Raw genomic sequence first — 14,933 nt, forward strand, 5'->3', positions numbered from 1 at the left:
CACAAGTGGCGTGGGGCATTCTCGAAAAGTGTTTAGTACCTCCTAAACCCGCACGTGAGCATTTGCGAATCACAACGGGAAAAAAATAGCATAGCCATCCACGTACCAGTAAGTTCATAGGACGAGTCATTGGCTCAGTCCTTTTTCAAACGCGCGTTCCATTTTCGCCAGTAGCAAGTCCCCCCCCCCCCCAAAAAAAAAAACGAAATGGAAGACACGATTGAGATGCCTTCCTTTTAAAAATAGTCTTTTCCATTCCAATCTACGAACGTTGATGTCAGGTACAGTGATAGAAAGACTCGCGACGTGTTTATGGTAACGTGAGTATGCCGACGGGAGTATGCCTACTTATGAGCACACAAAATACTTTTTTAAGGCGATAGCGTTATTGGGCTTATTTCTCGATTTTGTCGTGCCCGCTAGGCGTCTGCTATCAGTCGTGCTCCTCATGCGTCCACTGAAGTACATCACCACAGCGAAACAGAAACGACTGAGCCAGCCAGATACAAAGGTTAACTGGAAAATGGTAAGCAGGGTAATAATGCTACGTCGGATGCAAAGACAGAAATTTGGCGTGGCGATTCTTAAAGCGCAGCATCTGCGCAGTAAGTTGGTTCTCCCACTGTTGGTGCATGGGCCGGTGAGCCACTGTTTACTGGTTCCCGTACATGGCTCATCGGTGACTTACCATAAAGTCTAACTGTCTTCTATTATCCGAGCTCAACGGAAGGCAGAGTTTCCGTCAACCGGGAAGTACGTCTGCACACCTAAAAGAGAGCTAGGGCCTCAAACTGTAATTGGGTGTAGTTACTTAAAACCTAATGTGGGACATAGTCTTCCGACAATGATACTGCTACGGAGAAGACAGAAAAGGTACGTGGTTTTGTGACTTGCCGCTTCTATGCAGTCAAGTTCTTTCTCCTACACAAAGCTGTAGTGGCAACTTTCGTTTGGGTAAATTTAAGTGCTAGGAGAGCATGAACTGTGATTTCAAGCAGCTCCGTTCAAAGTGCTCCCTTGACGTTTAGGTAGCGCTATCGCATCCTAAATCTTAAGAACTAAACGTGAATGTCCTCGGCAACTCTTTTATTTCTTCATATTACCTGCAACACGTAAAGGACATTACAGCAGGGGGCATCCGCAAATGCTTGACTGCAATTCATTCTATGGGGAAAAAATGACACGAGGGTAAGTAACATTCATGCTCTGCAGGAGACTACTGCTCAAAATAAAACGAAATGAAAATTGTTGCACTCACGAAGAATGGGGTTGCAACGTACCGTAGGCGATGGTTATAGATTCATCGCTGTAGATACATCTAGTATAAAGAAAAACAAAAATATAGCTCACAAATCTAAACATTGCGAACCGAGGTACGTGAGAGAAATGCCGGAAAAGGAACAAAACAAATTTCTCTACCACTAATCATAAAACTTATTTAATAAATAAATAAACAAATAAATCAATATATAATTAATAATAAAGAAGTATATAAATAAATAAATAAATAAATAAATAAATAACACAAGCATGAACTCTTTCGTATCGCAAGATAACATTATCAAACTATGATGAATTGGCGGCAAGTGCCGCAGAACACACAAGGATGCATTGCTGCCAATGAAAAGTTAGCAGGGTTAGTTAAGTTTCACGAAATGTACGTCCCTGTTTTCTTACCGACGCTTAGAGTCCGCTTATGAAATGGTCGGCTTCCTCTTATCATTTCTACGGCTCCCAGGTTTTCCCTATTCCTGCCACTAACCGAACACTGTCATTAGGCAAACCCAAAAACAAACCCTGTAACAGACGAATAAAGTAGTTCCGCTCAACACAAAAGCTTTTGAAAGTGTTGAGGAGTGATTCGACATAAGGGCGTTGGGGCCATTCTCCGCTCCTTGCTGCCATCTCTAGCGTTCTTCCCTTCTATCTTACTCCTCCTTTGATGAGTTGAAGAAACATTTTTTAGATGCAACTCAATTTGGCTGCCATCACAGAGCTGATGCACGTATTGCTGCGACAGCTCCTACTGATTTATTTGTTTTGTTTCTCCGACTGCCTTGAACTGCTTGAGTAGGGAGGCTGTTCCTTTTCTTCTTTCTCTCATTTCTCACCTGCTATAGCCCTTCGGCGCCATCTTAAATGAGGAATTTTGTTTACTTGGCAGTGGCAACTTTTTATCGCCTACTATAGTAAGGCCAACCCAATGAGGATTCCTCACAAACAAGACGCGAGGACTGCGTGTAAAAACATAAGTTGCTGCGAAGCAGTGTATGTCCCACTATGTATTTTTCCATCTGCTGAAGGCTATTTACTTTTATTCCTGTTTTTCCTTGGTGTTCCCACCTCTACCACTTATGTATCCTTCCACGCTTGGTAAAAGGTAAGAAATGCGGCCACGTCATTATCCGATGATTGCGGGGAATCAACAGAACCGCGAATGAGGATAAAAATGTCGAAAAGCCACAAAAGCCAAACGTGTAGCCCCCGCTGTTGCCACCTCAAATTACCAATACCTGGCGATGTAGCTGCGAAAAGCAAAAGATTCTTTTCGTTTTTTTCTGTTCTGTGTGAAGAGCAACTTGCCCTCTTACAATGCCGACGGCATCCATAAAACGTCTTCAACTCGAAAGGCAATCTGAGTGACGTTTTCGCTAGAATATTCATTCCCAAGCACACGCAAATATCCGGTTGCCGGTATATACGTGCACAGTTGCGGGGTGGAAGGAAGGGGGCATGTACCTACAGGTGGGCTAGCTGTTGGTACGGATAACCTTTTCGTTGTGTTGTTAGGAGATTCAAACGTGGCAGTCTCGGGGCTCTATGCAACCGTCAGTTGTACATCGGGGTGAGCGGTTTGTTTTGGGTTGGTGTGGTACTTACACAGACAGTAAGATCTTCCAACGCTGGACGGAACAAACTCCCTCATGTTGGTACGATCGAGTCCTTCCGGGTTTTGTTCAGCTTATGTTCTAGTGAATGCACTCAATCGCAAATTACAAAACGTGTTTTTTTGCGGACCACTTGGAGAGCGTGTAGCTTCGCAGGTCAACCTTTTTCAGATAGCAGAAGCGCACTGAATATTTGTGCCTCAAATGAACCTGCAGTTTTCTTCGTGAAAAATATTAGAGATGTGCACAACACGTACAGCGGTTCCGGTAATGTCAAGCGATTCTACCCCTTAAAAAAATTTCCCCGCATTTCCCCGAGGGGAAGAATGTGAAAGTGCGAATGCACGAGTTGAATTTGCGCGGTTCGGTAATGTTCGCGAAAGAGAGATCACACACACACACAACTACAATAAAAGAAAGATGCATTTATTCACAGACACCTATTTGTGTTTTCGTTGTACTTGATTGCTAGAGCGGATCTCAGCTTTGAAATTTTGTGTCAGTACTACTTTAAGCGGGTGCATTAGCCCTTCTCACGCCCGATTCCTTGCCAATCCCCCACGTGGGTATGTGCTATGCACAGACACCGATTTGTGTAGTCGTTGTACTTGATTGCTAGAGCGGATTTCAGCTTTGAAATTTCGTGTCAGTACTCCTTTAAGCGGGTGCATTAGCCCTTCTCACGGCCGATTCCTGGCCAATCCCCCAAGTGGGTATGTGCTATGCACAGACACCTATTTGTGTTGTCGTTGTACTTGATTGCTAGAGCGGATCTCAACTTTGAAATTTCGTGTCAGTACTCCTGCAGGCGGGTGCATTAGCCCTTCTCACGCCCGATTCCTGGCCAATCCCCCACGTGGGTATGTGCCATGTCAGCGGCCAGGCAGCGCGCGCCAATCTGCCCCCGTTGCCAAGGAAGACGAGGAGATTCCTGGCCAATCCCTCACGTGGGTATGTGCTATCTCCCCCCGTTGTCAAGGAAGACGAGGAGCGCGCGCAACCGCAGCTGTTGCTGTGTGGACGGACGGCAGTCAACGGAATTCAGGGTCGCTTATAAAGTGCATTCGCACTAAAAAACCTCTGTTTTTGTATATAATTAATGTTTGGATGAAAGCATGAATGGTAGAACGAGCGGGTATCAAGCCTCTTGGTTGGTGCGTAACGCAGCGGGGCTGGCATTTTGAGGTGACGCCACCAAATTGCGGTTAGTAGAGAGCACATCCGCGTACGAGCTACGATGACAAGCCGGCCCCTTATGTGCCCTACGCTTCAAACATCCCACAGAATCCCGCAATCTCCACAAAGTGAATGATGATGAGAGGGCCGAGGCAAAACTGCTCATCGGTAAAACCTTGAAACATTCACCCGCACATCATATCAAGACTTCACACGTTGTTATAGGTCTTCTTGATGGCACGCACCATCTAATGAGTGAAGTACATAAGGCGCGTTCGTGTCCATCCTCGCGTCTAGGTTTGTGTCGCAGTGAGAAGAGCGCCACGTACCTTCCGTCCCGGCCAGAGAGTCGTGGGATCGACAATGGGCCCCGCCGTGTCAATGGCACTCGACACGTTTTTATAGGTCTTCTTGACGGCGCGCAACATCTGAATGAGTAAATAATATAGTGCGCGTTCGTAGCCTTGGTCGCGTCTCGGTGTGTAGCGCACTGGGAAAAGCGCCACGTAACTCCCGTCGCGGCCAGAGAGTCCTGGGATTAAAATCAGCCGCCACCGCATCAAGACCACCAATCTTCGCTCGCAAAGCTTGAGACTACCCAATGCTCCGTTGACAATCCCGTCCATGACGTCAATGTTTGTGGTGATCATGTAGGGCTTGTTCGGGACGATTAGAATCTCCATTGGTAATTTGGCAAATTCCGTGTGTCACTTTTTAGCCATCTTGGCAGTAGCCTTCGGAAGGCGTCTTCTGTCGCGTACCTCCGGTACGTGTCTTGACCTCGCAGACACGGAACGACAAACTCTGCTTCTTCTTCTCCTACTTGTTTGGCAGCAACGTGTATTATGTCGTGTATTATGTCGTGTGCAGGAATCATCAGCAAAACCTTATTCATTAAGCCTTGTTAACCATCTCTGTGCATTGTCATCATCATCATCGTGTTTTTCTGATTCTGTAGCTTTGAGTATTACTATAACCGTAGGTCTTGACTAAACTCAATATATGCTTATTATTTGTAAATAACTATAACTTATAATCTGCGCCTTGATCGTCCGTCTCCGACTTCATCAAGCCTTTCAAGTAAACGATGTAAGGCTACTTGCTAGATAAGTCGCCAAAGTTTCAAATGTAAGAAAATTTCTAATCACAATTTCTGTGCAATGCCATACACGCTTTGTTATGTTAAGGTACGACTTATGCCATCAAATTTCTTATACTTTGAACGAATTAGAATGTGATACGTTTCTCCTGGAGTTGTTATGTGGTCGGTCGCATTGTACAACGCCTCTGTATAAATATTGTAGTACCGAACTTCCTACAGCCGAATGTACCAGATGCCGGGAACTACATTTTTTTTTTCAGTTTGAAGAAAAATCAACCAGGCCGGACGCTTACCAAATATTCTGAAGGTACAAACTCTTTTATTGGGGATAGTGGTTCTTTCTTTGCTTACATAGTATGAACATAATTGTGTGACTGTTTTTTAAGTGCGAATGCACTTTATAAGCGACCCCAAACCATCCACCGCCGGCGTCGGCGGCGGCGGCGGTGTCGGCGTCCGCAGTGCTCCTCTATATTTAAAGAAGAAACAGCATCCGCCGCCAGGTTTCGATCCGAGGACTTTCCGGGCCGCAGCCCGACGCTCTACCGAATAAGCCACGGACGCGACGCTGATATTGTCAGTAACGCGCCTTATATTTTTAACGCATTCAAACTACGTCGTCAGCGGCGTGCGTTCGCGACTCAGCGGCGTTATAGCGGCTTGATAACTGCGTGGTGTACACGTGATACTACAAACCCGATGGAAGAGATGGAAGAGAAGGCGGCGAGGCGGTGGGCTGCGGGGGCCGAGCGCAAGCGCCGCAAGCGGGCCGACAAGCGTGCATTCGCACTTTCACATTCTCCCCCTCGGGGAAATGCGGGGGAATTTTTTTAAATAGGAGAGCAGAACGTTTTTGAAGATATCCGATAGCGTAACGAAAAACTCTCAGAAGGTATCTCCCCCTCGACAAGGTAAATATAAAAATACTGGCGTGCAATAACGTGTGAACTTTTCTTGTGTGTGACATCTTTTTTTTAAAAAAAACCTTGAACAGCTTAAAACTTTTTTGTACTTTCGTGGTACTCCAGAATCGAGCAGAATCAACAATTTAGGGTCCTGAAGATCGGCTTCAAGACGTGACCCACGTTTTTAAACTGCAACTGCGCCTTCCAACTTTTATAAAATACTAAAAGTTGTGTCTATAGCTCTTTATAAATTTTATGAAAGTCGCCCACATAAATGTGAAAGTATGGCTACAGCTGTTATGAAGAAAATCAATCGAATTAAAAGACTTAATTTTCGGTAGACAAATCACCGCACATAATAGTGCATTATATCGCAAGGCGGTTTGCAGCTTTCTCACTGAACCTGAACCCGACTTGTACCCTGGATCGCCAACTTGTTTCACTGACAAACCGGTTGCAATTTGAAAAAATCGGCTTCTAACAAATACTTTAACGCCCACACTTACCACAGGTACTAGCTTATAGCCTCGCCCACAAGAGAAAGACTGCAGCAGTTGTTCCTTGAAAAAAGCCGGCATTTCACATTCAGCTATGTGCTTAAGGAATGAAAAAAACGCAATGCGAAATTTAAATTGGGTAGGTAATGCACTGAGTGTTTTATTGTCTGTTTGGTAGTAGAAGCAACTGTTTTATTCACTTTATTTAAAATCACAAAATCAAAATAGGTGTTATGGTTTTGTGCTCCCACGTTCCAGTGCCTCAATGAACAAATATTGGGTTTATTACTCTACAAAGGCTTTACTCCAACCATTCTCTTACATCCAAGGCAATCACCTTCTATAATATGCCAATGGTAATCCTTCTTAAAAACGTTTTCTCAACGAAAAAAATTTAATGTTTAAAGGGGAACATTGCTAGAGAGATGTTTTGAGTCTCCAGATGGAAATGCCAAATCAGAATGCTCAGTAAGCGTTAGCATCATCTCGAACACACAACTGCCACACAGGAATTGTACTCGAATTCCAAATTCGGGTATTCCTTAAGAAGAAGTTTTTTACTGATGTTTTGTCACCTAATTCACACAGCTAAGTTCAAAGGATTTGTATATATAATACACACAAAATTTCTTTAAAAAAAGTGTGTCTCAAAAACGTAGGATTGACCATACTGAATACATTTGAGGCGCTAAACAACGGGGACCAGAAGAAACACGGAGACACAGACAAGGCGCCTCATTCAGTATGTTCAACCAACTAGCCCTGATCAAGCTTTAGTTGGATTGACAAACACGTGAGTTTTTTTGGAGTGCAAAATTACGTCCCGTAAAGGGTATCTTAGTTTAAAGTAGAAGCACGCGGAGAAATGAGCCAGTTGCACGCCAGAGTTTCTTAGTCTGAGCTGCCTATTTACAAATGTGTGGAAGCAACTTTTTCTCTGACTTGAAAGATTCGGAAAGTTCCACGCCTTGAATGTAAACGAGCATAGCAGGAACAAAAAGCTTGGATAGTTTCTCGTAGACACGGTTGAAAGTGAATGAGTGCTCAACAGTGAAACAGTATTGAACATCCTAACGTTCTGAAATGATCCCGCGCTTAGTACCGTGAAATACATTCTCCCCGTGGCTTTTGCTATGAAAAAAAAAACATCCTAATATTTCATTTATTTCACCGGCTCTATATAAACGTTTTATATTGATAGCCTTCTCTCTACTTATTAAGAAGTATATGCTCTTTGCGGGGATCGTTCTAAGGTAACATTTTATTATGTAGGGAACGGTTAGGGTTTGATACGCATTTACGTAAAAGATTACAACGCATGCAAACTTAGAACTTCACCGCTCATTTCTTGTAATGATGATGCTTAGTGGCTTCCCCTTTGTAACGGGGTGGCGTTGCACAGCGGCCTTAGTCGCAACGCCACTGTAGAAAAAATCAACCAGACCCTTCCAGATTCCTCTCACTACTTCATATCTGTTAAATCACCTCGCCAAAAAATACAAAAAATAAATAAAAAAATAATGTCAAAATAAAAAGAAAATACTTTTACGAAATTTTTGTGCTAGTCTGACTTCTTTGTTCGCATGTCTTCCCAGATTGTTCTCTGCTCTTTTCCCATCAACATACTAGCCTTCTTTTACTAACCTCTATTGCTGTCCAGTTTACTTTTCCGCTAACCTTAAGGCCAAAGGCTTCCGGAAGCTGGATGGCTCCATCACTGAGGACTGGACGTATACTTTTGCACTCCGTTACAATATGTCGCATGGTTTCTGGCTCCTTTCCGCAGCCTGCGCATAGTTCTTAATGTACCGGTTCGTGGATAAGCGTTTTTGTCCGCAAGCAACCCGCTCGGGCTTCAAAAAGCAATGCACTCCCTTTGGTATAATCGCAAAATTTTTCCCTTGTGATCTCCTGCTTCCCGATTCTGTAGATATCTAAGGACTTCTCCGCTTCCATCCTCTTTTTCCAGGTCGTTGTTTCTATTTCTTTAACTTCATTTTTTAGTTCCTTGGTCGTTTCCGCTGCACTTCCAGGTTTCAAATACTTTGTCGTGAGCCTTCTGGTTCTTTTCATTCATTGTGTGTCCACGCTTTTCATGTTAAGATACCGTAACACTTTAGCCGCCCATCTTTCATCATCCAGATTTCTAAATCGTTCTTCAAAACATATTTGGCTCTGTGCTTCTCTCACTTCAAAGGATGCCCATCCCATATCTCTCTGCACTGCCTCTTTTGTTGTTTTGCTGTGTGCTCCTGATGCCAATCGACCCAAGGCCCTCTGATTTACTTCTAGCCCTGATTGAATCTCTGATTTGACACACACTACTGCGTTTGAAAAGGTGCGTGCTGGTAGCATGACTCCCTTCCAGATTCCTCTCACTACTTCATATCTGTTATATCCCCACAGTGCTCTGTGCTTCATGATAGAGGCGTTTCTTCTGCCTTTCATTCTTAAATGCTCCTCATGAGTTTTTAGGTACGCCTGACCTTCGTTGAACCATATGCCCAGATATATGTATTCCGTTACCTACGGTATTGCTTCTTTTTGAACGAATACCGATCCGTTACGGGCGTTGTCATTAAAAACTAGAACTCCCGACTTTGCTGTGCTAAACTCTAAACCCAGTTCAGTGGCTTCTTCCCCGCAGATATCTGTGAGCTGTTGCAGACACTGTTTGCTATTGCTAATAGTACTATGTCATCAGCATATATCAGTCCCAGGATATGTTGTTCCACTTCCTGTCCTTTGCGGCTATAACATACATTGAAACCCATTTTACTGCCTTCAAGCTTTCTTTCTAGTCTAGCCATGTACAGCATGAACAGCAATGGCGACAGGGGACAACCCTGCTTTAAACCTCTCTTTGTGACTACTGGTTCCGTGCACTTTTGGTCCTCCCAGGTAATTGCACCTCGCTCTCATTGTAAATCCCCTGCAACAGCTGTATGAAGTCCTGGCCTAATCCCTCACGCTCAAGTATGCTCTATAGAATTTCTCTATCTACGTTGTCGTAGGCTCCCTTTATATCGAGAAATGCTATCCATAGTGGTCGATCCTGAACCATTGACACCTCTATGCTGTGGCTTAGGACAAATAAATTGTCCTCTAAGCGTCTGTCTCGTCTGAAACCATTTTATAGTTCTCCACTATGCTCTTCCCCTTTATCCACGCCTGTAGTTCCGCTTTTATAGCTTGCATTGGCAGCCTGTATGCCACTGAGGTAACTGTAATAGGCCTACACGAATTGGCACCAGCCCTGTCTCCTTTACCTTTATATATCATCTTCATCCTGCTCTTAGGCCAATTCTCCGGTACTTGCTTATTTTTTATCACTTTTTCGATTGCTCGAATTATTTGTACCTTGCTTTGTGGACCCAGTAGGTTGACCAGCCGAATAGGAATTTCATCCGTCCCTGTTGCCGTATTTGCTGGAACATTTTCTTCGGATTTTTTCCAGTTTAGCTTCTCCAAATTTAGCTCCCTATCTGTACGCACTTCGCTTGATACACTCCCTGAATGCTGCAGCTCTCTCTCCGTTCTTGTGAACTTCTCTTGTATCATTGAGCGTATGTGAAATAGCGCTTCTTCCGCTTTTAGTACCTGGCCTTCGCCGTTTATGACATGACGTTGTACTTCTTTGGTCTTTTGCCTTAGTTCCTTTACATGATTCCAAAACTTTCTCGGCGCGCCTTTATCCTTTGCCTTTATATTCGAGATCCATCGCTTACTTTCACGTTTAAGTTTTTGCTGTACAAGTTTTCGTACTTCCAGCTTCTTAAGGCCATACCAATTCCACCTCAAAGTTATTTCCTCTGTTTGCATTCCCCCTGGCTTGGCCTCCCTGTGCTCTCTCGAGGCTTGCTGCCTTTGTGTTATAGCTTCGTTGATTTCCTTGTTTCACCAGCTCTAGGTTTTCTTTTTCCTTTCCAGTAGTTGCGTTCTTTCGCGTTCCTTATCTTTCCTTGAATGAAACCAATCAGTTCGCTGTATTCCCAATCTTTCGTAGGTTGTCTCTCGATTTCCGTCTCCAGGCTTTTCGCAATAGTAGCCATTTGCTGATCGTTTAATTTCAAGTCATGTACCACCGTTTTCTGGTTTTGACCTTCTATTGTTTCAAAAGTCAATGTTATCCGTTTCTGTTCACTTCCTAAGCTGTGGGCACCTATTTTATCTATTTCCATTAGAGTCAACCTTTCATACACTCCTTCTGAAAGGAGGCTGTAGTCTATACTTGACTGCTTTTCCCCTCGTTCCCAAGTAATTTGTCCCTCACATTTATACTCTCTGTTTACAACAATGAAATTATGTTCTTCACACATATCTAGTTCGAGTTTGCCGTTGCGGTCTGTGTATCCGTCCAGGTCCTCAATGTGGGCATTCATGTCTCCCACTAGAATCACTTCTCCCGATTGTCTTAACTGATGGAAGTCCCGCTTAATGCATCCTACCAGTTTTTCACTCTTTTCTCTAACCTCCCTGTCATCACCTGACCACAGATAGGCAACTCCCAACAGCGTTTCTCTTCCCGCTATGGTGCCCTTAACCCACATATGTTCTTCACAGTTTTCGTTTACTCTGTGCCAATTGGCTTCCTTTTAAATAAGCATGCCGGCCCCTCCTCCCCCCCCTTCTAGTACCTACCGTTCTGTTACAGCCTTGCCATATATATTCATGCATTGCTGGGGGTTCTTCTAAATCTCGAATGAAAGTTTCTGTAAAGGCATATACTTCAGTTTATTCTTTTTCTAGTTGACCGCGAACCTGTAGCCATTTTCCCATGATCTGCCACCGTGCATGTTTATGTAGTTAATCTTAGTCACCCCACGCTTTTTCTTTCGGTAAATTTTTTTCCGATGTTTGGGATAAGAGTCGGTCACCGGGGGAACGTCACTTGCCTCCTCGCTCGCCTGCATTGCTACCTCATGCCCCTTTCTAAGCTTTTGTGCGCCCTGTGTGCTAACTTTGGTACTTTCCTTTGCGCTGTACATTCGACTTCGATCGCAATCACTTGCCCCTGCCGCATTTTCTCTGTGCCTGTTATTTATTCCAGCTACCGGATGCCCTTGACCCCCCTAATAAAGCTGCCGCCCGCGCAGCTAGTCGCCTCCCCACCGGCTCCGCTACGCCCTCAGTGAAATGTACTCCGTCCCTAACAAACGCCCGGCCCCGGCCCGCACGGTGCACTAGCCGGTTTAGGTCAACCACTTCAAAATTTGTTGCTTTAGCGAGCGTCCAAATTTCCCTGTTGGCTTCTACCACTGCCCTTGCTACGTGGCCTCCTCTACCCTCAACTTCCGGGAGCGTGCTAGGCTTAACCCGCCTTGGAGCCAGGCACCCTCGGTGCGCTTGCCCCGTGGCGTACGCCATTGCTTTCCGGAATGGCATCCCTCGACACACACATGCTTTCTACCTGGGCCACCTTCCCTTCTAGCACCTCCCGCTGTTGCCTTTCGGCTTTCAGCTCCTCCACTAACCCTTCCACCTGTACCTTCAGTTGCTCCATCTCCTGCTCTAGCCGGTCGAGGCGCGACTCCATTACACACATTCTACACATAAAGTCCTGCCCTTCCGCATCCTCAGCTGTCTCGAACCTTGTATCCTCGAGTGGATACTCCCGCTTGCACATCATGCACGCAACGCCCGGCTTCTTCTTCGTCGGCTTGTTTCGGAGCTACCTGACTGCCGTCAACAAAGTTATTACTACCGCTTTCTCCCGCACGTGCTACGCTTGAAAAGAAAAGACAAACACCGTGCGATGCTTGCCTACAGCATCTTCCTTTGTTGGTGCACTGCCAAAAAGGTGCTTAAACACACTACCAACACTAAACGTTACTCGTATTTACTCTACAGCATTACCTCCCTAAGAGAAAAACAAAACAAAGACTTATCGCATTCGCTGTCTGGGACGGCGTCGCTTCGCTGGGAACACACGTCCGTCGTCCGCGGCGTCTGCTGTTCACTCGAAATACCACGCCCAAGCAAGGTAATAAACCTTGCTAAAGCGCCGGTCTTGTTATAAATTTATGTATTGTTTTCAATCTCCACTAGCCTCCTAAATGTCACTAGTCTACGACTTAATTAATATACACAAGAATATCCACTTCGATATAAACTGTTTTTTTCTACAGTGTTTTGAACAGCTGGTACGGGTGCAATTTACGAATTCACAGGACTGCCTTGACCTATATTCTTTAGTACACGTGTACAATTCCTTTCTTAAAGGCAAAACTGCGTGGCGTTTTAGACATTATTGGCTGTTTGGCCATTATTCAGTCCCAAAGTGTTTGTTCGAAACGCATTTGAAAGTAGTCACAGCACACTCAGCTTTATTTGTGTTTTTATTTATTACAATTTTATTTCAAAAACCTTCCCGCTCTTATCAATAGCGTCTCTGTCGTACTCAAATTTTAGCAGTTGATTCATCTATTGTTTCTAATCGGCTTTATGCCACAAAGAGTTCATTACGGCGCCATCTTTCGTCACTATTTACTGAGACGTACCGCAAGCGCGGCAGAAAAAAAACGCAGACAAAAGCCGTATTTTGCAGCGAAAAGAAACAATTAGTGGGTACATTTTGATTTCGGCACTCAGCTTTAAACCTCTGTTGAGGAAGTAAAATTGGTAAGGATGAAACCTCTATCTTTCCAAGGATGTTTCTTTATAGAACACAACAAAATAAACGACTCGTATTGAACTTACGTGGGTTATTCTTTGAAAGATCGTTGTTTGGGCACAATAGCGGACTACGTATGTTAGAAAATTTTTTTTTACCATCCTCTATTCGTTAATACTCCATTTACTACTATATTGGGAACCTGAACAACGCTAAAACGGTGTCATCAGAGCCTTTCTTAAGTAGGGAACTTCAGGTTGCGAGAATTATCGAAGAAGTTGGTTTGCAAGGTGTCAAAGTTGCAAGTGTACCGATCTCAGACAGGAAGAGGACAGAGAAAAAATTCCCCGCATTTCCCCGAGGGGAAGAATGTGAAAGTGCGAATTCACGAGTTGAATTTGCGCGGTTCGGTAATGTTCGCGAAAGAGAGATCACACACACACACACACACACAACTACAAAGAAAGAAAGATGCATTTATTCACAGACACCTATTTGTGTTGTCGTTGTACTTGATTGCTAGAGCGGATGTCAGCTTTGAAATTTCGTGTCAGTACTCCTTTAAGCGGGTGCATTAGCCCTTCTCACGCCCGATTCCTGGCCAATCCCCCACGTGGGTATGTGGCATGTCAGCGGCCAGGCAGCGCGCGCCCATCTCCCCCCGTTGCCAAGGAAGACGAGGAGATTCCTGGCCAATCCCCCACGTGGGTATGCTATGCGGACATCGCCGGTGGACGCAGGTTCAGGTTCGCCTAAGTGCATCGCACTTAAAAGCTGCTTTACATACCCATCTGCGGTTTTTCTCAACGTTGCTTGCTGTGGTTTTACAGTGGTTAACTGTTAGACGTAAAGTATGCTTTTTACATTTCGTATATACCAATTTACCACAGTAGTTTTAACCTCTTCTAGGCACCTCAGTGGTTACCCAAGGTTGACCAATGGTAGACCAATCTACCGCCGTTTGAGGCGCGTTAATTAAAGCACAATACACGATGTGCACAAACTGGTCACAGACCTTCAGAGCTGTCCTAACAAACCTTTGTGCACCAAAAAGAAATAGCTGAGCAGAGAACAAATATTTGTGGGTGACCCAAAGGGTGCATGACATTTTTTTTAACACGAAAGGGTTGTATGCTCGGGTACACCTACATCTGACCGGCGTCATATCCGTCAGGGCAATGACTTCAACAGAATACGTTTTTTTGACGCAGCTGTGCCCGTGATCGAGCCACGAACTCTCGCCGCAACGGGAGGTGCACAGCGCTCTGCGAAGGCACAACGAATTCAAGCGCCAGTAGATCTAAGAACACTCATAATATCTTCAACAGTACTTTCTTCATTACCATGCCATCTTCGAGATGCTGCAGTCCAGGAGAAGTGAAGCGAGGTAGCTCATCAGGACACCAGCGTCCTAGTGTACGTGTGATGCGGGAGAATTCGGGCACGCTCAGCCACCTACGGCTTTCGGTTTCGGCTTCGGTTTCGTTTCCTTCCACGGTTTTCAAAGGCTTGTGCTTTCAGGCGATTTACGCATTGTTCCGCCGAATAAAATTCCGTGTCTAACGTTGATGCATTCAATGGTGCCATAAAGACGTAATTTAAATAGTGATGTGCAAGTTTATATGGATGAATAATAAATGCCCCTGTGAAGGCACATCTCACATTCTTGTTTTACAGAGGTATCAACCACATTTTTTTTGTAGCCGTTTTGTAGCTCTTCAGGCATTTTTTTAACGACTTGTCCTCCATTTT

The 14,933-nt window shown here is 44.6% G+C and overlaps 1 long non-coding RNA gene across 1 annotated transcript; it reads right to left on the reverse strand.

Moving 5' to 3' along the window:
* Window positions 1-1,101: 1,101 nt before the first annotated feature.
* On the reverse strand, window positions 1,102-12,654 carry LOC144141284 (uncharacterized). Its single transcript, XR_013316510.1, has 3 exons — window positions 6,578-12,654; window positions 1,259-1,318; window positions 1,102-1,164 (listed from the first exon to the last, which is right to left on the reverse strand). It is a non-coding gene; the product is annotated as an uncharacterized LOC144141284 (long non-coding RNA).
* Window positions 12,655-14,933: the final 2,279 nt, after the last annotated feature.

Source organism: Haemaphysalis longicornis, unplaced genomic scaffold (genome assembly GCF_048455015.1).
Source record: "Haemaphysalis longicornis isolate Haplotype H1 unplaced genomic scaffold, Haemaphysalis longicornis Haplotype H1 scaffold_6, whole genome shotgun sequence".
In the NCBI taxonomy this organism is placed as follows: Eukaryota; Metazoa; Arthropoda; class Arachnida; order Ixodida; family Ixodidae; genus Haemaphysalis; species Haemaphysalis longicornis.